Source organism: Apium graveolens, chromosome 3 (assembly GCF_009905375.1).
Source record: "Apium graveolens cultivar Ventura chromosome 3, ASM990537v1, whole genome shotgun sequence".
NCBI classification, from domain to species: domain Eukaryota; kingdom Viridiplantae; phylum Streptophyta; class Magnoliopsida; order Apiales; family Apiaceae; genus Apium; species Apium graveolens.
Window position 1 is genome coordinate 188354606 of NC_133649.1, and position 25605 is coordinate 188380210.

Below are 25605 nucleotides of genomic sequence, written 5' to 3' on the forward strand. Positions count from 1 at the left end.
TGCCTGTAACCTTTCAGAACCACTTTTTCTGTAGAATTGCTTACAACTTCACAGTGTTCTTCAAAGAAATCCACATGATAACCTCTGTCACAGATTTGATTCACACTCAGCAGATTGTGTTTAACTCCTGAGATAAGAGATACTATTTCAATGATGACATTCCCAAGATTAATATTGCCATATCCCAGAGTTTTTCCCATGTTGCCATCTCTATAAGAAACTTCTGGGCCAGCTTTCTCCACAAAGTTTGAGAGCAGGGCTTTATTTCCAGTTATATGTCCTGAACATCCACTATCCAGTATTAGGATGTTTATCCTGTTGCCCTGCAATCACAAAGACCACTATTGGTTAGTTTTAAGGACCCAGACTTGCTTGGATCATTTGGCCTTTTTAAGTTTGTTAGCATTAGCAGCGGATTTAATATCAGAGTTTATGCTAACATGCTGTTTATCAGAACTTTTATCAGAATTTGCCTCAGACTTTACACTAGAAGGAATTAAAGCAACTTTCTTTAAAGAAGGTTTTATTTGATAATAATCATGGTATAACTATGATATTCCTTACAATTATAAATGAAATGCCATAAAATTCCAAAATAAAAACAAGGATTTTATGGCTTAAACCTAACAGGCTGACTCTTAACTCCGGACTTAGGAGGTAAAGAGTTTATATTCTTATTCTTTCTGCAAAAAGAAGAAAGATGGTTATAGTTTCCACAGTTATAACATTTGTTTCTAGGAGCATTAGAAACAGGCATATAATTCTTGCTTTTATTCACACCTTCCTTTCCATTCCTATTTTTCCTAGCTGCCTTAACCTTGTTGACATTCCTTATTTCTTTCAGCTTATACTTAAGCTGCTTCTTTGTCATTAAGCCTATGTTGACTTGAGTTGGTTTATCCTGTTCTAATTTGTCAGAAGTTGACTTCTCCTTAACTTCTGTCGCAGACTCTTTCATCTTTTCAGAATCAGACTTTACAGTTTTAGCTACAAACTTAATAGGATTTACCTTTGGCTTAACAGTTTGTTTAACAACAATTGGCTCAATTTGTTCAGTTCCTTTTTCACTTTTATCATCTCCATAACCTAAGACCTCTTTCCAGTTTCCACTACTTAATAAATTCTGAGTTGTTCAACCAGAGTTAGTCCAAGTCCTGATAATCTCTTTTTCTTTTTGAGAGATTTATTCAATTTTAGCAATTCATCTCTAACATAAAAAGCATCATCTCTCTCTTTTTGAGTTTAATGGAACATAACTAACTCATTTTCTAAATAATCATTCCTTTTCTTTAAAGCAAGATTTTCAGAAGTTAATCTTTCACATGTTAAAGTTTGATCTCTGTAGCTAATAAACATGGTTTTAAGATATAATCTCAAATCAGTAATATCATCAGTATGAAAGGCATAAGTTGTTTGAGGTACCTTTAATTCAGCAGTTTCAGGGCTGCCATCAGCATTTGCCATTAAAGCATAATTCACCTCATCTTCAGAATCTGAAGTGTCTGTCCAGCTTTTCTTCTTTGTGACAAGTGCCTTGCCTTTGTCACTTTTTCCTTTCTTGCAGTCAGGAGATATGTGGCCTCTTTCACCACAGTTGTAACATTTGACATTTGAGTTATCTCCTCTGTCAGACTTTGCACATTTGCCTTCAGATTTTCTGAAACCCTTCTTATCAGTACTTCCACCTTTCTTGAAAAACTTCTTTCCCCTTCTGAATTTCCTGTAGGCTATCTTCATGATACCCTTCACCATAAGAGCACACAATTTCATCATCTCTTCATCAGCATCTATTTCAGGTAAACTTTCAGTTTTTGAATCATCATCATCAGAACTTGATGATTCCGAATCAGTCTTTATGATGAGAGCCTTTCCTTTGCCTTTCTTTGATATAGCCACTTTGGGGAATTCCTCCTCAGCCTTAAGAGCAACTGTCCTTGACTTTCTCCCTTGTCTCTTGCTTCTTTGATCCATCTCAAGTTCATAAGTCTTGAGCATACCATAAATTTCATCAAAAGTAGTTTCATCAAGAGCATAGTTGTCTCTTATAATAGTAGCCTTCAAATCTCAACTTTCAGGTAGAGCTAAAAGGAATTTTAGATTTGAATCTTCAAGATCATATTTCTTGTCCACCAGTGATAGATCATTCAAGAGTTTGACAAACCTGTCATATAAGTCAGTTAATGACTCATCACTTTTTGAGTCAAAGTGCTCATACTCTTGAGTGAGTATTATCCTCTTGTTCTTCTTGATTGCATCAGTTCCCTGTCATCTTGTCTCCAAAGCATCCCATATCTCCTTTGTAGTCTTGTAATGAATTACCCTGTTTGACATGACATTATCAATGGCACTATGCAGAAAATGCCTTACTTTTGCATCCTTGGCAATGGATGAGATATCTTCAGCTGTATACTCATTTTTCTCCTTTGGTATGGTCTTTGTTAGCTGATCTGCAACTACAATAGAGAGCTTGGTTGGCTTATGCGGTCCTTCATTATGTCTGTCAAGGTATTCTGGATCTGTAGCTTCCAGAAACATAGCCATCTTCACTTTCCATATATGGTACTCAGAAGGTCTCAGTATGGGAACCCTAATAGTCTCATATCGACTGTGGATTTGAGTCTTTTGAGTTTCTTCAGTTTTAGCGGGCTTGGTTGGATTTTCTGCTTCTTCAGACATGATTGTTTTGGATCTTTATTGTATGTGTGTTAACCGATAGGCTCTGATACCACTTGTTAGGTCACACAACACTATAAAAGGGGGTTGAATACAGTGTAGAATATAATCAAATCAATTTCAAACACAAGTAACAGTAAAAAGATATATTCGATGTAATAAACTCTGTTACAATGGAACTGTTCTCTCTCAGTGATGAACAAATATCACGAGAGTTGCTAGGTTACAATGTATGATCTTCTCGATAATGATAACACATATAGTGTAAACCTATATCTGTGTTTATATAGTACACAGTTACAAGGTAACTTCTAATTGATATGGAATATAATTCTGTCTCCTAAAATTATATCAATCAGATATCTTATACAATTTTTTATGTCCTCTAGCTCTTTCCATGCATATCTTCTTTTTGTATTAGTCTCGATCTTTTTTCCTGTAAATCAGCTTCCTTCCTTAACTTTTAGTCCTCCAGTACTTAAGTTCTGATATCCATCTTCTGATATTTATCTTCTGATATTTATCTTCTGATAATCTAAATCCCGATATCCTTAAGTTCTGACTTCCAGTAAGTACTAATTCCAGTAAGTACTGATATTTCCTGTTTGTTAAGATCTGAAAACAAAACATGAAACATATTAGACATGACATCTCAAATATATCTAACACCATGGCAGTTAAGAAAGAAGATGGCTATACTTAGGCGTTCAGCTCGCATGAGTATTCTTGGCAGTCCCTACCGTGTCATAGGTTTCCAGATGCCAGAGCAGGTAGCAGTGAGTGTGAGCATGCGTAGTAGATGGAAGTATTCTTTAAGTTGGTTCAGATACAATGGGTTATCTGTTGATTTCATTTAGGAATCGAATAAAATTGAATTCATTAATATTTTGGGTTGTAATTTATTTATTTTGGTTGGTAGTTGTAATCTTGTCTCAAACTTAATCATGTTTAGATCATGTTAGTATTTAATCGGGGTTTATTATATCTGTTGATATTATTAGTTTATTGGTGTGTGAGTCCTCATTTCCTAACCCAGAGATTGAGTTCATCATAAATTCTGTTTAATCGAGTGAGGGACACGTGTATTACAATTAGAATATTAAATTGACGCGTGTCAATTGTAAAAAATAGGGCTGCAGTTGGGGTTTATCTCCTCCTTTTTCTTCCATTACCCGATTGGAAATCAATCTCTCATCTCTCTTTATCTCGTCTCTCTCTCTCTAATCTCTCCCTCTCACTTCTCCTTCCCTGCTTCTTTATTCCCTTTTCTTGCTCCGGTCGTCACCGTTCTGTGCTTTTACGGTAAGCATGGCTGTTGTTCTGTTTTTCCAGTCGGGTGTTGTGGTTCCTTTCTTGCTTATTGTATACATATATATATACATATGTGTATATGTGTGTGCAATCGATTGAGGTTCTGTGCCGCCTTTTTTTCCTTCCTGTCGCTGCCCTCCTTTTTGTTTCTGGCGAGGGGTGTTGTGGCGAGTGTGCTGCTGTGCGCGTTGCGCGTGTGTGTGTCTGTGTCCGTGTGTGATGTTCTGTGTTGCCTTGTTGTGTGTCTTGGTTAATTCGAATTGATTTTTTTTAATTATTATTTTCTGCAAGAATTTATTCGAGTAACACTCGTGATATAAAACGTATTTTTTTTGCGGAAAATAATTAAATTAATTCGGTGGAATTTGCGTTGGAAACCCGAAATTAATTGTGTACCCATAAATTTTACCGCCGTTGACGATGAACTTTGGTGAGACAACGGTGGACGGTGATTCTTATAATTAGTTTCAAACGTAATTAGTTATTTAATTTTAAAAAATCGTATTGTGGCGTTAGTTATAGAATTGTGCTTGTTGGGAATTGGCATCGATTATGTTTCGACGGGTAGGCTTATAAACAGAGGAGTTGCTGTCAAAATTTTTCTAAAAATTATTTTTAAGTACGAAAAGCATACTATATGATATAAAATGTTTTACCCCTATTGTGAATATTGATTACGTGATTATGTGTATATATATTATACGAGTCGGGTTATCGGATTGGGTTAGTTGAGTTAGAGGATATGAAGCATGTCAGTATAACTAATTAGGTTATTCAGTTACTCTAGATCCCAGTCAAAGTTCGCGAGGACCAAAGTTAGTCAACCGCAACTACCCTAGGAATCCCGAAAAATCATCGCAAGGCAAGTACCTCAGACCATTCTTTTATGGTTTAGTGTATATGAATAAACTGTTGTTTTATTCTCGTACAGGAACATAAACATTTTAATTTACGTATCCCCTATAATTATAACATTTTTTTTAAAATCTTTTTTAGGGAAAAGTAACTTTGAAAGGTACCTATCTCGATTGAAAGTGATTTGTGAACCAGTTTTATGTGTGCTGTTAAATGAACGGTTTAAATTGAGATAGGTACAAGTGATTTGAAAATTGGATAAAACGATCAGATATTGGATACATAGGGGTCAAAGTGGCCTATTGAGGTTGCGTAAGAGGCTAACTCGGTTGCACGCATTACATAACCGATTAGTCCAGCAGGTCAGAGACCTTGCTAATCTTTGAGTTTTGGAACAGGTTTATGGGATGGCAGTTGGAGTCATCTGTTGTTGATAGCCTGATCAGCTGTCTTCACATATCCATCACGTATCTGATTTGGCTTTGTGATACGCGTAAGGGAATAAGTGGTTTATACAGTTGAATAACAAATGTGAATAGCATGCTAAAATTGGACTCTGGTGTTTACACAACACACAACTACATTTATTTTATAAAGAGCATGCTAGTGAGTGATATCCAGTTTCTTTTATCGATGTTTATTTACTGTTGTCCAAAATGATTACAGGTTACTGATTTCATTTAATTTACAGTTTTGTTCTTATAACTGTTTACATTACTATTTTTTTACTTTGATATTCATATGTTGGTACTATTAAGCGACTATATGCTCACCCTTGCAACATGTTCTATATATATTGCAGATGCCTAGAATACCTATCAGACCCGGAAAGAACAGAGTCTCATCCTCTTCTAGTCCTGGCTCCTCTGAGGTAGTTTGTATCAGACCATGTGCGGCCTGATGAGTTGCTGAATAAGTTTAGTGTGTCAGACTTTTTAATAAATTATTTGTAATAGTGAGTAGCTTAAGTCATACTTGAACCTGGATCGGATCTTGATTTGGGGGTCGTGATAATATAATAATAATCTTATAGTTTATGTTTTATGGTTTGTTATGTTTGGTGACGTCAACTCCTGACCCCGGGGTTGAGGCCATCACAATATGTATATCGAAAGATAGCGTATACTAATTTCGTGTTATCTGATTAGTTATCATCACCATTGCATACTATTGATAAAGACATAAACTTTGAATGAAGTATTTAATGAAGTTAGAATCCCATGTTTTATCCTCATATAAGTAATTCACTTTTTAATCACTTAGTTAATGCATTCTAGTATAATCTCTTAAGTAGTTAATCAACTCAAACTTGTTACTTGTCTTAGCTGTGAATGATAATCATACATTGTTGCATATAAGTACATAATCTAAACTTAACCTAAACCAGTCTCTGTGGGAACAAACTCGACTTAAATCTTATACTACTTGTGATCACATACGCTTGCGTGTATTTTCACGTGTGTTTTAGTGCGAACAAGTTTTTGGCACCGCTGCCGGGAACTCAGTGTTAATGTTTAGTTATGTGCTTGACATCATTGGTTGTTAAAGTTCACTGACTCAGATTCTTTTACTTTCTCGGTTTACTTGTTTGTGTTTCAGGTACTCGAGAGAGCGTGTATGCGAACACGTTCTCAATCCCTTATGGAAATTATTGAAGAAGTGGAAGAAGAAGTTCTTGAAGAAGTTGATAAAGTTGAAGAAGAAAGTGAAGAAGAAGAAGTAATCATTACAATGGGAGATCCAGCAGCAACAAAAAAAGTGTTAAAAAAGTATCCTTAACCAAAGATCATGGACATTCAATCGAGCATTGTCAGGTCAGCCATCACGGCTAATACCTTCGAGATCAAGCCTGGCACGATCCAGATGGTCCAAACCTCAGTTCATTTTGGGGGTGCTCCGATGTCTATGAATGAAAAAATCCGATGTCTTCGTGGGTGATGTTAAAGACCCCCCATTTAACATCGCTTTTGAACTGATGTGAAAGAGGACATATAACATCGATTTTTTGTATAAAACCGATATCTATATCTTGATGTTAAATTTTTTATTCACATCTATTATTGATATATTAATATAATATGATATTTTTATCAATTTAAACATATGCTAGATAAGCAAAATGTTTTATTTTTCCCATTAAACTGATGTTACTAATACCGATAACATCGATTTTCAAGAAAAACCGATGTGAATTGAACCTTTAACATCGGTTCCTATCTGAGGACTGATTTCTATAGTCATTAAATTGATGTCTATAAGAATTAATAACATTATTTTTTAACCAAACATTGTCTAAAGTTCTCTTTAACATCAGTTATGTATTCTTATGCCTTTGTCTGTTGTGGTATTTAACATCGATTTTTTTATAAACTGATGTTTATGTACTACTTAAACTGATATATTAAGCCTTGATAGACATCAATTTTGTACTGATGCCAAAAATTTGCCAAACTAAAAAAATTTCCAAATCCAATTACTACATAATACCAAATTGTCTATAGATTCATCATGTAACACCCCCAGATCCGGGGTCGGGGATCCGGGTTGTCACGAGTTCCATTTCCCTTAGTAACACCCAACCTTAATAATTAATCAACTACTCTGTACTGTGACCCCACAATAAACACACACACCACACGTTATAGTCTCAGAGATGAACATCAAAAAATAATCACAAGTCATTTTATTCCACAATTATCTGCCAATACACCTTAGAAGGTTTTCTGAATAAATTTACATTTTCTTTGCCATTATTACCATTCGTAAATATACATAATCTGGTACATCAAAAGTTGAAGCCTAGTCTATTGGTATTTCCCTACCTCAGCTACAGTGACTTCAACACCTATAGGAAACTGCGGAATGCTTCCTATCCGCTCGCGAATTGGGAGCTTGGTCCTGTTCATCTTGTCTATCTGATGTTGTGTGATGAAAGAAGAAAGCAAGGGTGAGCAGCAAGCCCACCAAAATAATATGTATAATGATTAACAATATATGAGCCTTCTCATAGTACTCATGAAAGTCTTGGTCAAAAGAAATGAACCAAGTTTGATATTTTAATGCGATGAAGTCGCAAAATAGTCAGTATATATATATACATATATAATTTTCAAAATCTTGGAAGTCCTCTTCCATGCATAATATACACAAAGTTCCAGTTTATAACTGTATAAAAAGTATCGTTGCAAGGTGATCTAATATATCTAACCTTGTCTCAACGTTTTTCTGAAAATCTTTGTCATTCATAAGACAATTATTAACTAGATATAAGTTTAAAAGATGAAGTTACAAGATACTCCAATATACTTATATCTTTTCCAAATACTACTTGAACTACCACCGTTCAAGTTATAATTAATTTCAAAAGTTCATCCCACTGATGAGACCACAAGATAAGACTTGAATAGATTCAATCTTTGAAATATTATTAAAGGAAATGAAGTTAGGATATACTTCATTAAGTTCTGATATATATATATATATATATCCACATATACATCTTCTTTATACATTTCCTGAAAACCTCTGTCATGTAAAGTATGAACAGAGTTGCAATGTCCAATAAATTTGGAAAGGAAAAGAATTTTGGCATAAACCAGGTATCTTGCTGATCAGGAAAAGATACCCATAAGTAACCTTTTCTACTAGTAGATGGACGAATTCCCCACTGGTCATCACCCTGGTCGTAATAGGACCTTATGCTGGACTGCCACTCAGCCACTTATGCATTTGATGGACTCCCACTGAGCCACTTACACTATCATGGACGCCCACTGAGCCCATGTTGCTTATGCCGACTCAATAGATGGACTTACTTTCCGAACGTTGGGTAAGTAATCAATTCATTTACCAAAACTGCAACCGTGTTGCGAATATAATATACACCACAGAGCCGGATCCCTCAGGTTTTGAGCGAGTATTTAAATCCCCTTAAAAAGGAAGATCTTAAATATAAAAATGAGTTTTGGGATCCGCTCTAACTTTTAAAAATCATTTTGAAGACTCGAAAACACTTTAAAAAGTGTTTGGAGTAAAGATGATTTAATGAAGTAAATCAGTCCCCAGAATATTTAGAAAATGTCTGAATATTATTATTTAAATAATATTCCCATAAAGAATAATCTTTATAAAAATAATTGAAGTAGAAGTATTAAAACTTATACTTGAAACGAGTATTAAATAACCAAAGATATACTTATATGAAAGTACTATCTTTATTTGAATAATCGAAAATAAGTTTGATTATTGACACCTTATTCTTTAATAAAATAAAGAATATATCTCAGCAAATAATCGGAGTCATAGATCCTCAAATGAATATTCAAATAATATTCATTAAATAATATAAACTGAGTCATAAGCCCTCGAATGAATATTCAAATAATATTCAATAAATAATATAAAAGAGTCATAAGCCCTCGAATGAATTATTCAAATAATATTCAAATAATAAAATAAAAGGAGTCATAAGTCCTCGAATGAATATTCAAAATAATATTCATTTAATATAAAGGAGTCATAAGCCTTCGAATAATATTCGAAATAATATTCAATAATAAAATAATGTTAAAGTTATCGAATAAACCTTATTCGATTAATATTTTTGAAAACTATGACCATATATATATATAAGTATATATATATATTTATTTATATCCATATATACAAAATCTACTCGGGATCCTCGACTCCCGGTTTTAGAAAATATTTTCACCTTTGGGTCCCTATACTAAGGGTATATGCAAATTACCGCTATCCTCTAGCATAGGTATTATCAACTGAATCAACATATATATATGGAAAGAATACGAAACAGGCATGCATATATATATACCATAGCAGCATGCTTCAATATATTGCAACATTTACTAATTAACCAACATGCATCTATCGCAAGATAATGCAAATACATATATACATCACAACAACAGTTATAACTGGTAGAAAACTTGCCTGAGCGACTGGGGGTTATGAATGGCTCGGGACGAGTCTGGTAACCTATAAACAACAAGTAAGTTGGAATTAAACCAAAGTCACTTGTAAATCTATACTTTAACTAACTTAGACTCTAACGCTTGTTTTGCGCTTACTAATTCTCTTAAGTCACTCGAGTACCCTCGGCTCCACCATTTTTAATAATTTAACCATTATGAGTTTTAAGGTGATTCCTTCGCGAGTGTCTTACCAACTTCCTATTACACCTTACATAAATGTTTCATACTTCAATTAGTCCTTTAAGGTCTTTAACCTATGTTTCAAAGTAAGGTGAGGGGAAATGTTTCATTCGCGAAACGCCGTTACTTGAAATGATCGTTTCTCCTAAACCGTGCATCGGAATCGAACGAACTACATATCAAAACGAAGCTCGTAACATGAGCTATCTAGACATGGCAATGGTCAACATCTAGCAGGGGGTTCTCGGGTCCTAATGTTATGCACAAAAACAGTCTAAAGAAAATCGGACGTTACGACGGCTATGTTTACGCGATTTCCCAAATTAAACCATTCCAAATCAACCACAATTCAACCCACAATCACAACCCAATAAAAACTCCATCCAAACTAAATCATAACAGCCCCAACAACTCCACATTAACAATTTATACTTATTCCCCACATGAACTAAAAGCTTTACTTAGGTTCATTAACTAATAACCAAGATTTCCAACTCCAAAAATATCACAAAATCAACCCATCTCTAAACACACAATAATCATGCCTTTCACCAACTAAACTACTCATAACAAGCTTTAAACATGATTACAAACCCATTACACTAACCCATCATCTCAACATTAGGAAATCTAAACAACAAAACTTAAAACTAAGATCATGAAGAGTTATACCTTCCTTGAAGCTTTTAATCCATGAAAGATCCTTGGAATGCCCATGGAAGCCTTAATCTAACCTCCTACAAGCTTGTTCTTTCAAAGAAATCAAGAACACAAAAATTAATTTCAAGAAAGTACTATTCACCATCTTCTTCCTTGATTTCTAGAAAAAGATTGGCTTGGAATTAGAAGCTTAAACTTATAGGAAGTATGTAACTTAACTAGGAGAAGCTAGGATAATTACCTTGTAAAATAGCAAGTGGAGGAGCTTGGACTTTCATTTTTTTAAGAAAAGAGGCCGAGAGCTTGAAGAAGAAAATGGGGGTTTTGTGTTTTTTGATGAAAATGAAATGTTTTGGCTTGGTTGGTTGCTTTTTGTCTTGTTTTAGTAAATTACCTAGTTGCCCTTGATTTTGTGTGGTTAAAAATCAACCACATCTCCTTCCCCTTATGTCATGCTTATGTCACATTGCTATGTCATCATCCCTTCTAATCTCTTTGATTAGCTTCTAATTGTTTGCCTAATGACCGCTGATCTGTTATACGATTCGCTTAACTTTCGTTTTCGTTTATCGTTTGAGGGATCATACCCGGGATCTTATTACTTAGGTTCCCTTAACCTCTCTCAATATATTATATTCCTTTTATGATCCTCTCTTATAATCCTTTAATTTAAATCCTTTTTATCCTGTTACCTTATACTCAATTATTTCCGTACCTAGTGGATTTCCGGGAAAAATCAAAGTGTTCGGATTTGGATTCTGACGATCTTTACATACACTTATATCCCATATAAAGTACTAATAAATTCTCAGAATATCCATATCAGAACCCCTACATAGTGTGGCATGAAAAGTTTTCTCATTCAGCAAAAGCACTATTCATAAGGGTTTCAAAAATTTCCAAAAATTGGGGTTATTACAGTCTCCCCTCCTTAAAAGGATTCCGTCCCGGAATCAGATAGAAATGAATAGGGATACTTTCTTAACATTGCACTTTCTAACTCTCGAGTAAATTTTCCCACATTGAGGTCCTACCACCAAACTCCGCCTAGTTTGATAATCCTTCTTCTAAGCACTTGTTCCTTTTCACTCTATAACCCTTCTTGGTTGCTCCATATAGGTTACATCTGGTTGCATGTCTATGCGCTCATATGCCCCTATTTGTCTGGCATCCGAATTACACTTCCTTAACATTGATACGTGGAACACGTTATGAACTTGCTACAGGTTCGGGGGTAGGGCTAGCTCATATGCTAACTTCCCAAACGTCTTAATATATCCAAGGGTCCAACAATTTGTAGACTTAGCTTTCCTTTCTTCCCGAACCTCATTAATTCTTTTCAAGGGAATACTTTTAACAATACAAGGTTCCCTCCTTCCTATTCTTTGTCCTTTCGTGTCAAATCGACATACTTCTTATGTCCTTCCTGGCTACTACCAGTCGTCCTCTGATTAGATCTATTATATCCCTGGTCCTTTGGACTACTGCGGGTCCGAGCATCTTGCGCTCTACAACTTCATCCTAACATAAGGGAGATCGACATTGTCTTCCCTCAAGGATCTCCTAAGGCGATATCTCAATACTGACATATGATCTATTGTCGTAAGATAACTCAATCCGCATTAAGTGATCATTCCAAATTCTTTCAAGTCTATTGCACAGACTCTCATCATAGCTTCTAACATTATAGCTTTTGCTTCTCAATACCCATTCTTTTCCAGTTCGTAATCGCTATCACCTTCCGTTCCTAATATTATACTGGTTATACTTTTGCTCGTTAGCGTTCTATAACCTTTTAATAACCACGTCAACCTTAGTATCACGAATGTGTTTCCATTCCGCATACTACCACCACTTTATTACTCCTTTTTCAGTTGTTTCTATTTTCCAAAATTTGATCAATCAAATAGAAGTAAAGGAATTTGTTGAGAGATCACTATGATCATGAACACTTGTTATATCGCATAGTTAGTACAGAAGGTGGCCAGCCTTTAGTACTTGACAAGCAATTAAACAATAGCTGGTATCCTACTCGGCTTCTATCACACAGATAGATAGTCATTCGGCAATACCTCCCCTTCTGGAAGGGTTGTTCTTCTCAACTTATATGAAATGAAAAGGAGAGAAAAGAACGAACTGAAGAGAATTGTATATTCGTAAAAAATTTATTTCCATAAAATATCTGGCTTGGAATCTACCTCTGAACTATAGAGGTTTGTCATAGGAGAACAAAACATATACGTATTTATATCAACATCAAGTATTATAGCATCGTATTTCACATGCCTAAATATTTGCTAATCTGTCCATCATTCTCTGGACCCATGCTCTTCCTCGAGCTTATACACAATCACCTTTGAAACTCCCTCGATTTCGAAAATCGAACCTGGGATCTCATTCTAGACATCATCGTTACTAGAGTTCTATGCTTGCACCGCAACCTTCCTTGTATAATAATACGACTCTCTATTGATAAGAAAGAATAAATATTCACTAGGTAGACACTCTACTTAATTAGTCTATCAATGATAACTTATACACTACCATGACCCGATTAGTGGTACTCAATCTCAACATCCATTCCAATACAACTCTCACGGTTGTAACCAGCTCATTACTCGCAGAATCATTGCTGCATTACTATGGTCCGCTACTGACCTACTGTCGTCATTCACGTTCCATGAAATCTTAATATCTAACCATACGGAGTCCATACATGTCGTATCAAATCCTTCTAAGGAGGTAACATAATCACCATTCCTGATTCATGAAGAACACTCCTGATCCTGACATACATACATGACATGAAGCAGATAAAATTGCAGAAGAGTTTCAATCAAAGCAACGATAGCAGGTTAATACCATTCTAAATCATATGCCTTAAATAGAAGACTTACTCAAAGGTTCGTCTAGTCCTTTTTGAAACATGGTCCTGGCTTATCTCAAGATAGGACCTTCTAAGATAGATAGCCCGTTCATGGCGATTACACGAATTAAACCTTTACCAACTACTATTAGGGTTGGGTATTTGCACAGTCAACAGAAGGAATGTCAATCTCTCCAACCATAAAACAACCTTTACGGCTTCAACCATTATTACTGTATTCCTCTGGCACGAGCGCCTGTAATTGTCCTCTTACATTTAAAGTGTCGGCCACCTCTTTGGCCTTTCCTGATAGTAATATTTCCTTACAATCAATGTCGTCTTAACCACTTTCACTAATTTTCTACCCTATTTCCGATCACTGCTTGAGTGAAGATGTTTTCCTTAAAATCAGATGAGTAAAAAAAAAATCACCATTTTTCCATAAGTTATTGCCTCAGACTTTAGAGGCTAATCACTGTCAAGACTGACTCTCAATCATACTTAGAACATCTTTTATTCTGGGCCCTAATTGCCCTGAACAATTTCGACCTTTACTGGTTCGATTCATACGTTCTCGTGGTTTAACACGTGCCCCACTTGGCATCATTATAATTACGTCATATTTCCTTTATCCACATTTCTATTCTTGAGAATTTTGAATATTACCTTTTTCCTTGTAAAACCTCTAAGATTATCCTTCAATCGTTCCTCCTGTATTCCCTAGATACAGGGCATATCAAAATACCATTTACTAATACTAGAACCATTGTCTATATATTTCTGAAAAATTTCTCCACTGATTCTTAAAGGTTGTTGTTACCTTAACCCTTTCCCAATCATACTGTCAAAACTCATACTGTCCCTATTAAGGGTGAAATGCCAACCTTTATGCATTCCCCTAGGATTCATTTTAAGTTACCGATGTTCTATCCTTAATTCCACCTTTAAAAGGTACCTGAATCCTTCTATGGATAAATCAAGTCATATATCCCTGATAAGGGTGTCTTATTCAATCATTCCCACCTCGATAGTACATGTCTAATTTCACAATAACATTTGTATTCAAAATGGGGTCAATCAATATGGCCTCCAAAAGATAACAACGGTTATCCGCTTGTCTTGCCTAATTTGGTAACGATAACAAGGATGTTCTGGAAGATATTGGTCATGTTCAACGTAAACTTCTTCTTAATAATTCCTCATTTACTTTTGTTGTTTATCTCAACAGTCACCTCAATGCTGGGATATCTTTCATACCTGGCGTTTCCCTTTCTGGGTAACAAGCCACCGGTCTTATACTTCACATTCTTGAAGGTCACTTCCTTCATTCAATTTTTCCTAATTTTTTACTCCCTTGTCTCCTCAGTCTATCCGCATTTTATTTTTCATCCTTCGAACTATCTCAAGGTTTCCTCGGATCCTCCCAACTTACAGGGAATAAAATATATGTATCTCTTATGCGTTCCACCATCAATTTAACTCTTGGTGAATCACCCTCATCCTGACGATTACATACTTTTCTATTTCTATTGCTACGAGTCTTTAGGGTTTCCTCATACCCAACTCCCTTATCATTCCTCAAACTCTATTGCCGTTATATTCCTTTCCACTTCAATTTCTTTTAATTTTCCTTTCTCTTATCATTATTTCATGAACCAGCACAACATAAGCATTGATTTCAAACATCCCGTCATTTTGGATTCGTGTCCTTAGAACGAATCTTGACAACTTTTTACAACTTAGTTTCACAATTCATCATACTCGTCCACCTTTGTTCTGGATTTAAAGCTTTTGCACTCTCTCCATAACCTTGGGAAGTACTTTCCTGAAAACAATTGACTGAACTTAAATCAGTTTATTATAATCTCTTGCTCCGTGCCTTCCTTGGCCTTTCACCGGCGGGTGGCCTCTTTCTTAGGAGGGTAAGTGACAAAAACAGTCTTTTGTGATTCGTCAATCATTTAGAATCTCAATTGATTCCTCTATTTCCTTTAGCCAGGCTCTTGCCTCAACTAGGTCAACCTGTTCCTTGGAACTCTGAGAGCTTAGAGACTTAAAGGTCCTGAAAGAATTTCCTATCGCATTGTTTCCTCAAGGTGGTGGTTGGGGATAATAGTCTAAGTTCTTTTCAGACAGGTCCATGAATTGCCGTATAGGAGTACCGTCTCGAGTCTCCTTTCCTTTCTCAACTTTCTGTTTCCTTAGTATGAAATGTTTCATCCTTTTCCCATACTTGGGGTTATCTTATATGTTAAAATCCTCATTTTTCACTTCATTATGTTATGGGTTCCTTCTATCTTGATGGCGTCCTCCCTGACTATCACATTCAGGGTTTGCCCTTAATCTTATTCCTTGAACTATGACTTTCATCTAAGATCTCATCTTTAAGCTCTTGAACATTTGGAATCCAAATTCTATAGGAATACCTCATTATTCCCTTATCATCTTTCTCGGTATTGACCTCTTATCTATTTGTTGGCTCTCTGCCTTCATTCATCACTCTTTCTGGCACAATATGTTCTTTTTCGATAATTCGGACTGTATTGCAATCTCAAACAGTTTTTCGGTACCGGCTCCGGTTACCTTCACTTCTATTTCCAAAATCTCTTATAAACTCTCCCAAAGACCTTATCATCTTGAGCCTCTCCTTTTTACTAAGGGCATCAGCCACCACATTGGCTTTCCCCGAATGATAAAGAATCTCCCAATCATAATTCTTGATTAGCTCTAACCGCCTCCTCTGGCGTATGTTGAGCTCTTTCTACGTAAAAATGTACTAGAGCTCCTATGGTTTATGTAAATCTCGCACTTCTATTCATACCAGTAGTGCCTCCAATATTTAGGGCAAAACTATTGCCACGAGCCCAAGCTCATGGGTGGGGATATCGAATTTCATATTACCTCGATTGTCTTGACGTGTACGCGAGTACCTTGTTGTGCTGTATAAAAGCACCCTAATTCCTTATACGAAGCGTCACTTACAAATCACAGAATCTCCTTTTTCCATCCGGCAACGCCAACATAGGGGCCGTCACCAACCTTTGCTTCAGTTCTTAAAAGCTGTTCTCGCATTTCTCTGTCTATTCGAACTTCTCAGTCTTATGAGTAAGCCGCGTTAAAGGGGCGACTATCTTTACAAACTTGAACGAAGCTCTGGTAGTGACCGACCAATCCTACCTCTGGTAGTCGACCTAACCATGGTCATCAATTCCTCAGTGGTCCTTTATTCATTCTTGTTAGGATCTTCCACGAGATCCTCCTCAGCAACAATCCCATCTAGGATAACATCCTCAACCATTACATCCTCAATATGAACATCATCCGGTCCTGCGTTAGGATGCTCTATCGGATCCACAATCCGATCTCCAATTAGTAATAAAACATCATCGCGTTGTTGCTCCTCAACCTCAGGGTTCGGAAGCCCCCTACCGTCTACTATAACGAACTACGCTTCTATCACGATATTTATAAGAGTTCCCATAAGGGTTTTAACTGTCAGTACTACGTTAGGTAGCCCGACTATGAACTTGGCAAGAGTTCTTATTATCTTAGTGAACTTATTATCTTCACGTCACATCATCTCTGAGGTTTATAACGCTTAGCTCTGATACCACTTCTGTAACACCCCCAGATCCGGGGTCGGGGATCCGGGTTGTCACGAGTTCCATTTCCCTTAGTAACACCCAACCTTAATAATTAATCAACTACTCTGTACTGTGACCCCACAATAAACACACACACCACACGTTATAGTCTCAGAGATGACATCCAAAAATAATCACAAGTCATTTTATTCCACAATTATCTGCCAATACACCTTAGAAGGTTTTCTGAATAAATTTACATTTTCTTTACCATTATTACCATTCGTAAATATACATAATCTGGTACATCAAAAGTTGAAGCCTAGTCTATTGGTATTTCCCTACCTCAGCTACAGTAACTTCAACACCTATAGGAAACTGCGGAATGCTTCCTATCCGCTCGCGAATTGGGAGCTTGGTCCTGTTCATCTTGTCTATCTGATGTTGTGTGATGAAAGAAAAAAGCAAGGGTGAGCAGCAAGCCCACCAAAATAATATGTATAATGATTAACAATATATGAGCCTTCTCATAGTACTCATGAAAGTCTTGGTCAAAAGAAATGAACCAAGTTTGATATTTTAATGCGATGAAGTCGCAAAATAGTCAGTATATATATACATATATACTTTTCAAAATCTTGGAAGTCCTCTTCCATGCATAATATACACAAAGTTCCAGTTTATAACTGTATAAAAAGTATCGTTGCAAGGTGATCTAATATATCTAACCTTGTCTCAACGTTTTTCTGAAAATCTTTGTCATTCATAAGACAATTATTAACTAGATATAAGTTTAAAAGATGAAGTTACAAGATACTCCAATATACTTATATCTTTTCCAAATACTACTTGAACTACCACCGTTCAAGTTATAATTAATTTCAAAAGTTCATCCCACTGATGAGACCACAAGATAAGACTTGAATAGATTCAATCTTTGAAATATTATTAAAGGAAATGAAGTTAGGATATACTTCATTAAGTTCTGATATATATATATATATATATCCACATATACATCTTTTTTATACATTTCCTGAAAACCTCTGTCATGTAAAGTATGAACAGAGTTGCAATGTCCAATAAATTTGGAAAGGAAAAGAATTTTGGCATAAACCAGGTATCTTGCTGATCAGGCAAAGATACCCATAAGTAACCTTTTCTACTAGTAGATGGACGAATACCCCACTGGTCATCACCCTGGTCGTAATAGGACCTTATGCTGGACTGCCACTCAGCCACTTATGCATTTGATGGACTCCCACTGAGCCACTTACACTATCATGGACGCTCACTGAGCCCATGTTGCTTATGCCGACTCAATAGATGGACTTACTTCCCGAACGTTGGGTAAGTAATCAATTCATTTACCAAAACTGCAACCGTGTTGCGAATATAAAATACACCACAGAGCCGGATCCCTCAGGTTTTGAGCGAGTATTTAAATCCCCTTAAAAAGGAAGATCTTAAATATAAAAATGAGTTTTGGGATCCGCTCTAACTTTTAAAAATCATTTTGAAGACTCGAAAACACTTTAAAGAGTGTTTGGAGTAAAGCTGATTTAATGAAGTAAATCAGTCCCCAGAATATTTAGAAAATGTCTGAATATTATTATTTAAATAATATTCCCATAAAGAATAATCTTTATAAAAATAATTGAAGCAGAAGTATTAAAACTTATACTTGAAACGAGTATTAAATAACCAAAGATATACTTATATGAAAGTACTATCTTTATTTGAATAATCGAAAATAAGTTTGATTATTGACACCTTATTCTTTAATAAAATAAAGAATATATCTCAGCAAATAATCGGAGTCATAGATCCTCAAATGAATATTCAAATAATATTCATTAAATAATATAAACTGAGTCATAAGCCCTCGAATTAATATTCAAATAATATTCAATAAATAATATGAAAGAGTCATAAGCCCTCGAATGAATTATTCAAATAATATTCAAATAATAAAATAAAAGGAGTCATAAGTCCTCGAATGAATATTCAAAATAATATTCATTTAATATAAAGGAGTCATAAGCCTTCGAATAATATTTGAAATAATATTCAATAATAAAATAAAATTAAAGTTATCGAATAAACCTTATTCGATTAATAGTTTTGAAAACTATGACCATATACATATATATATATAAGTATATATATATATTTATATCCATATATACAAAATCTACTCGGGATCCTCGACTCCCGGTTTTAGAAAATATTTTCACCTTTGGGTCCCTATACTAAGGGTATATGCAAATTACCGCTATCCTCTAGCATAGGTATTATCAACTGAATCAACATATATATATGGAAAGAATACGAAACAGGCATGCATATATATATACCATAGCAGCATGCTTCAATATATTACAACATTTGCTAATTAACCAACATGCATCTATCGCAAGATAATGCAAATACATATATACATCACAACAACAGTTATAACTGGTAGAAAACTTGCCTGAGCGACTGGGGGTTATGAATGGCTCGGGACGAGTCTGGTAACCTATAAACAACAAGTAAATTGGAATTAAACCAAAGTCACTTGTAAATCTATACTTTAACTAACTTAGACTCTAACGCTTGTTTTGCGCTTACTAATTCTCTTAAGTCACTCGAGTACCCTCGGCTCCACCATTTTTTAATAATTTAACCATTACGAGTTTTAAGGCGATTCCTTCGCGAGTGTCTTACCAACTGCCTATTACACCTTACATAAATGTTTCATACTTCAATTAGTCCTTTAAGGTCTTTAACCTATGTTTTAAAGTAAGGCGAGGGGAAATGTTTCATTCGCGAAACGTCGTTACTTGAAACGGTCGTTTCTCCTAAACCGTGCATCGGAATCGAACGAACTACATATCAAAACGAAGCTCGTAACATGAGCTATCTAGACATGGCAATGGTCAACATCTAGCAGGGGGTTCTCGGGTCCTAATGTTATGCACAAAAACAGTCTAAAGAAAATCGGACGTTACGACGGCTATGTTTACGCGATTTCCCAAATTAAACCATTCCAAATCAACCACAATTCAACCCACAATCACAACCCAATAAAAACTCCATCCAAACTAAATCATAACAGCCCCAACAACTCCACATTAACAATTTATACTTATTCCCCACATGAACTAAAAGCTTTACTTAGGTTCATTAACTAATAACCAAGATTTCCAACTCCAAAAATATCACAAAATCAACCCATCTCTAAACACACAATAATCATGCCTTTCACCAACTAAACTACTCATAACAAGCTTTAAACATGATTACAAACCCATTACACTAACCCATCATCTCAACATTAGGAAATCTAAACAACAAAACTTAAAACTAAGATCATGAAGAGTTATACCTTCCTTGAAGCTTTTAATCCGTGAAAGATCCTTGGAATGCCCATGGAAGCCTTAATCTAACCTCCTACAAGCTTGTTCTTTCAAAGAAATCAAGAACACAAAAATTAATTTCAAGAAAGTACTATTCACCATCTTCTTCCTTGATTTCTAGAAAAAGATTGGCTTGGAATTAGAAGCTTAAACTTATAGGAAGTATGTAACTTAACTAGGAGAAGCTAGGATAATTACCTTGTAAAATAGCAAGTGGAGGAGCTTGGACTTTCATTTTTTTAAGAAAAGAGGCCGAGAGCTTGAAGAAGAAAATGGGGGTTTTGTTTTTTTTGATGAAAATGAAATGTTTTGGCTTGGTTGGTTGCTTTTTGTCTTGTTTTAGTAAATTACCGAGTTGCCCTTGATTTTGTGTGGTTAAAAATCAACCACATCTCCTTCCCCTTATGTCATGCTTATGTCACATTGCTATATCATCATCCCTTCTAATCTCTTTGATTAGCTTCTAATTGTTTGCCTAATGACCGCTGATCTGTTATACGGTTCGCTTAACTTTCGTTTTCGTTTATCGTTTGAGGGATCATACCCCGGATCTTATTACTTAGGTTCCCTTAACCTCTCTCAATATATTATATTCCTTTTATGATCCTCTCTTATAATCCTTTAATTTAAATCATTTTTATCCTGTTACCTTATACTCAATTATTTCCGTACCTAGTGGATTTCCGGGAAAAATCAAAGTGTTCGGATTTGGATTCTGACGATCTTTACATACACTTATATCCCATATAAAGTACTAATAAAATCTCAGAATATCCATATCAGAACCCCTACATAGTGTGGCATGAAAAATTTCTCATTCAGCAAAAGCACTATTCATAAGGGTTTCAAAAATTTCGAAAAATTGGGGTTATTACACATCAACTAGTATCCAAATATCAAGTACAACATGTAATTGTGCAGTAGTTATAATATCCGGTAACATGTAATCAAAACATAAGAAGTTGGCTGAATTCTGGAGGGCTTCTCTGGAGTAGATGAAATTGTGGTCTGAATTTCCAGTGTCACAGCATGCCCTGCAAATGCAAATGCGATTTGGCCTAATGCGTTGAAGACCCTGAAAATTGAATCAACTCCGGTTACTAAGGAAAAAGTGTATAAAATTGCATAAAAGAACACACTTAATATTTAGTAACACAATATGACCCTGTACAACCTTAATAATCCTCACCTCATATTGATGCTTCCAATCCTTCCCAAATACAATATTTATATTTCTTTTCATGAAATCCTCAAAAATATATCTTATTTTAACAATTAAATTGTAACTAACATACATTCATTGACTTTTAAATTTTGCAGAATATGCATCGAAGCATCTGTAGTAAGTTTTAAAAAAATCAATTTTCCCCGAGGCAGCAGATTCCAAGTAATGGACACATAAAAAATGGACTCTCAGAGTATGTAAGCTTGTTTAGGAGTATGCAGATTAACATAATGGCTGTTCAACATCATAAAATTAATAAGGACCAGTTTCTTAAGCAAACGAAAACTCATGAAGAGAAGAAGTCACCTGCTCCATAAATTTCTTTAGCATGTCCTGCTTCTGCATATCATCACTCGTCGGAAGCCCCATTTATTTTTGGCGCTGGTCAAACTACAAACCAACAATACGAGTCATATTAGTTAGAAAACACAGTTGATATTACTTTAGTAAAGATATATGTTGGAACTTTACCATCATCTTCTCCACAGTTGATCGGGTTTCTCCATCTAGATCAGATAGCTTGTTGCTCTCAGGCTCTACCTTTTGAGTGTCTACTTCCGGATCACCTTTAACCTAGTACTTCCACCATTGCATTTTGTCCTGCTTTGAAAGAAGTACGGAGATACACTTTTGGTCCTCTAAAAAATGAAAAGTCAGTGCTTTTACATATAATATATAATATTATCAATTTAGTACAGTGTCTGTCCATATATACCAACAAGCTCACAGCAAAATCCTATTAAAGCTACCCAATGAGATAGTGTATGGGATATAGAACAAGATAAATCTTAAATACGGGATAACTGTATGCGATAAATGTGGCTGCTACAGGAGACCTGAGCCAGTCAACTACCAAGTTTCCAATGTCACTAAACTTACGTAGTCAACTTGTTTGAAGGCTCCCATAGCCTGCATGTGAGATTTTCTGCTAATACTTATATTAGATTAGGATACATCTACATCAAAAGATTATCGCTGAAAGATCAATGAAAATCATGTCCATTATTTCGCTTTTCCTTACTTTAATCTTCTAGATCGTTGTGGTCACTGTCATCGCAGTTGACACAATAACTGTGAATCAGACCTTTAGAGATGGACAGAGAACCATTGAATCAGTTTGTGGTGTATTCACTCTAGGTTTTTTTGGTTTTGGTAGTTCCGACAAGCGATACCTGGGTATTTGGTACACCAAAATAGTAAAAAGGACAGTAGTATGGGTTGCTAACAGAGAAACTCCAGTACTTGATACATCAGGGGTCCTAAGGCTAGATGCCAACGGAAGTTTGGCACTATCAGATGGTACAAATAAAGTAGTCCTAGTTGGTCCACAGGAGAATGTTAACATTTTTCAAGTGTATAATACACTAAAAGGCCCATCAGAGGAATCGCGGTCTATTATGGGCAAAGGTACTTGTAATGCAGTCCTACACTAATTGTTTTCATTGTTTCCTACTTGTACTCTGGACATGTCAAAAGTAACAGCCATGCAACCCATGTTTATGAACAAATACTTGCAATTTTCTAATAACCTCTACCTTGATCACTAGTCCTTACCAATGCTCTCACACTTTCTTTTAATCTAGCACCTAAGTAATGTATTTACCTACTCATTTCCTGTTTTCTGCAGCTAATTACTTGAGTTCAATTGATCAGCTTATCTGAGCAAGACAATTTACAGGAATATGATCAGATTGAGAAAATGTCATTTAGTTTGGCAATATTGAAATATTACCAATATTTATTTTTATTCTTTGCAGATCAGGGCTAAATAATTTCAGTTCTCTGAACTTTGTACAGACAAGCACATAAATTTACATATCATAATTTAAGACTACTTGCTAAGCACAACTAGCAATTTCTTTTAATTATTTATACATATACATCAAACAGGAACACAAAAAGGTACTTGCAAGTGTGATAAAACACAGCAACAACTAGTGTAAAAAACCTAAAAAATCGAAAAGAAGTACTTGAAATGTACATGCACTACTGGTATCATTACCAGAAGAGGCAAACAACACCTATAAAAATGTAAAAAACCAACAAAATCACTAAGTATCAAATCCAAATAATTCAAAAAACTATTCTTTTTCCATAAAGTTAAAAACTTTATACCCTGCTAGACTCTCCAAAGCTAAGCACAAAGCAACTCACAACATACCCTGTTCATTTGCACAAACACTGAAATTCACAAAAATAGGGAACATCAAATGTAACATACAAGTAAAGAAAATAAACATATACATATGACACAATATATGGGCATATACATCAAAATTGACACCCACATAATAATTTTAAACAATTTCTCGGCTAAATAAATTTAGGGTTTCTAACTAACAAAAAAAAATAATTAATTAATAAAATTAGGGTTTCAAATTGAAACCCCCAATATAAAAATTAGGGTTTAAAGCTTCACCATTCAAAGTTTTGACCTCTTTAAGATTTAAATTCTGACTTGAGCTCTAAATAAATTCCGTTTTGATGTCCAACGATGAAAACAGAGCAGAGTTGGAGAAGTGAGCAAAGTTAGGGGCGAGAGCTATTAGATCGAGAGAGCAGAGAGTCGAATTTAGCACATCAAGGAGAGTAAGTCGAATTGAGCACATCCAGCAGAGAAAGTTGAGTCCTTTAGTCTCGATAGAGTTGAGCACAGTTCAGTTGAGAGAGTGGATAGAGTTTTTAATTTTTTTGTTATTTTATGCCTTTTGATATGTAAGTGTTTTAATTTTAATTTTTATATATGTATGTTCTGTGGGTAAAGTTGAAAAGAGGGGAAGATCAAGTACTTTAAAATTTTAAGAAAAATAATGGGGGAAGTTTTGAGAGGGAGTGAATTATTTGGTTAAGGGGGAAAGGGGGGAGGCGCGCTGGAACATTTTTTTTAAACAGACTTATAACATCGATCGGTATAATGAGACCAATGTCTATATTGCCAAAAGACATCGGTTGGGCAAAATCGATGTAAAAAAAAACTTTTTACATCGGCGCTAGGAGCAACCGATGTCTAAGAGGCGATGTATATTCTACTTTTTCTAGTAGATCTTTGACATTTTCAAGTTCAACAATGTCTCTGAAGATGCTGTAAAATTGAGGCTTTTCCCATTCTCACTAAGGGATAAAGCTAAGGGTTGGTTACACTCTCTACCAGCTAGTTCAATTGCTACTTGGGAAGAACTTGCTCAAAAGTTTCTCACTAAATTCTTCCATATGGCAAAGATAGCTGCAATAAGGAATGCTCTTACTCAGTTTGTGCAGCAATCAGGGGAATCTCTATGTGTAGCTTGGGAGCGTTATAAGGAGATGCTGAAAAAGTGTCTGCATCATGGAATGCCCGACTGAATGGTGATAAATTGCTTCTATAATGGGTTGGGAGCACAGTCGAGACATATTCTCGATACAGCATCAGGTGGAGCTCTATGGGCTATAAGCTATGAGGAAGCTTATGAGCTGATCGAGATGATGGGTGCGAATGAATATCAGAACCCAGCCCAGAGAATGCCATAGGGCAAGGTAGCAGGAGTTCTTGAGGTGGATACAGCTACGGCTATCACTGCTCAGCTAAAGGCGATAGTTATGAAAATTAATTCTCTGGCCAACTATGGAGTTAATCATATAGCCAGTATTTGTAAGCTGTGTGCAGGTGCGTATGTGACGGAGCATTGTTGTGACGGCCTCAACCCCGGGGTCAGGGGCTGACGTTACCAAAAATATAATAAATTTTAACAAAAACTACTAGATAAACTTTATTATAATACACGACCCCAATCAGGAGTCGAAACATGTTCAAGTATTATTTAGGTTACAACACACACACTAGCTTATTCAAAACCAGACACTTTCCTTATTACAGCAA

General features: G+C 35.5%; 1 long non-coding RNA gene and 1 other non-coding gene across 2 annotated transcripts; both read right to left on the minus strand.

Moving 5' to 3' along the window:
• Positions 1-21372: 21372 nt before the first annotated feature.
• Positions 21373-23759, minus strand: LOC141710942 (uncharacterized). Its single transcript, XR_012571147.1, has 3 exons — positions 22221-23759; positions 22056-22139; positions 21373-21599 (listed from the first exon to the last, which is right to left on the minus strand). It is a non-coding gene; the product is annotated as an uncharacterized LOC141710942 (long non-coding RNA).
• A 1215-nt stretch (positions 23760-24974) lies between these two features.
• On the minus strand, positions 24975-25081 carry LOC141715875 (small nucleolar RNA R71). Its single transcript, XR_012572620.1, has one exon. It is a non-coding gene; the product is annotated as a small nucleolar RNA R71 (small nucleolar RNA).
• Between the last annotated feature and the right edge of the window lie 524 nt (positions 25082-25605).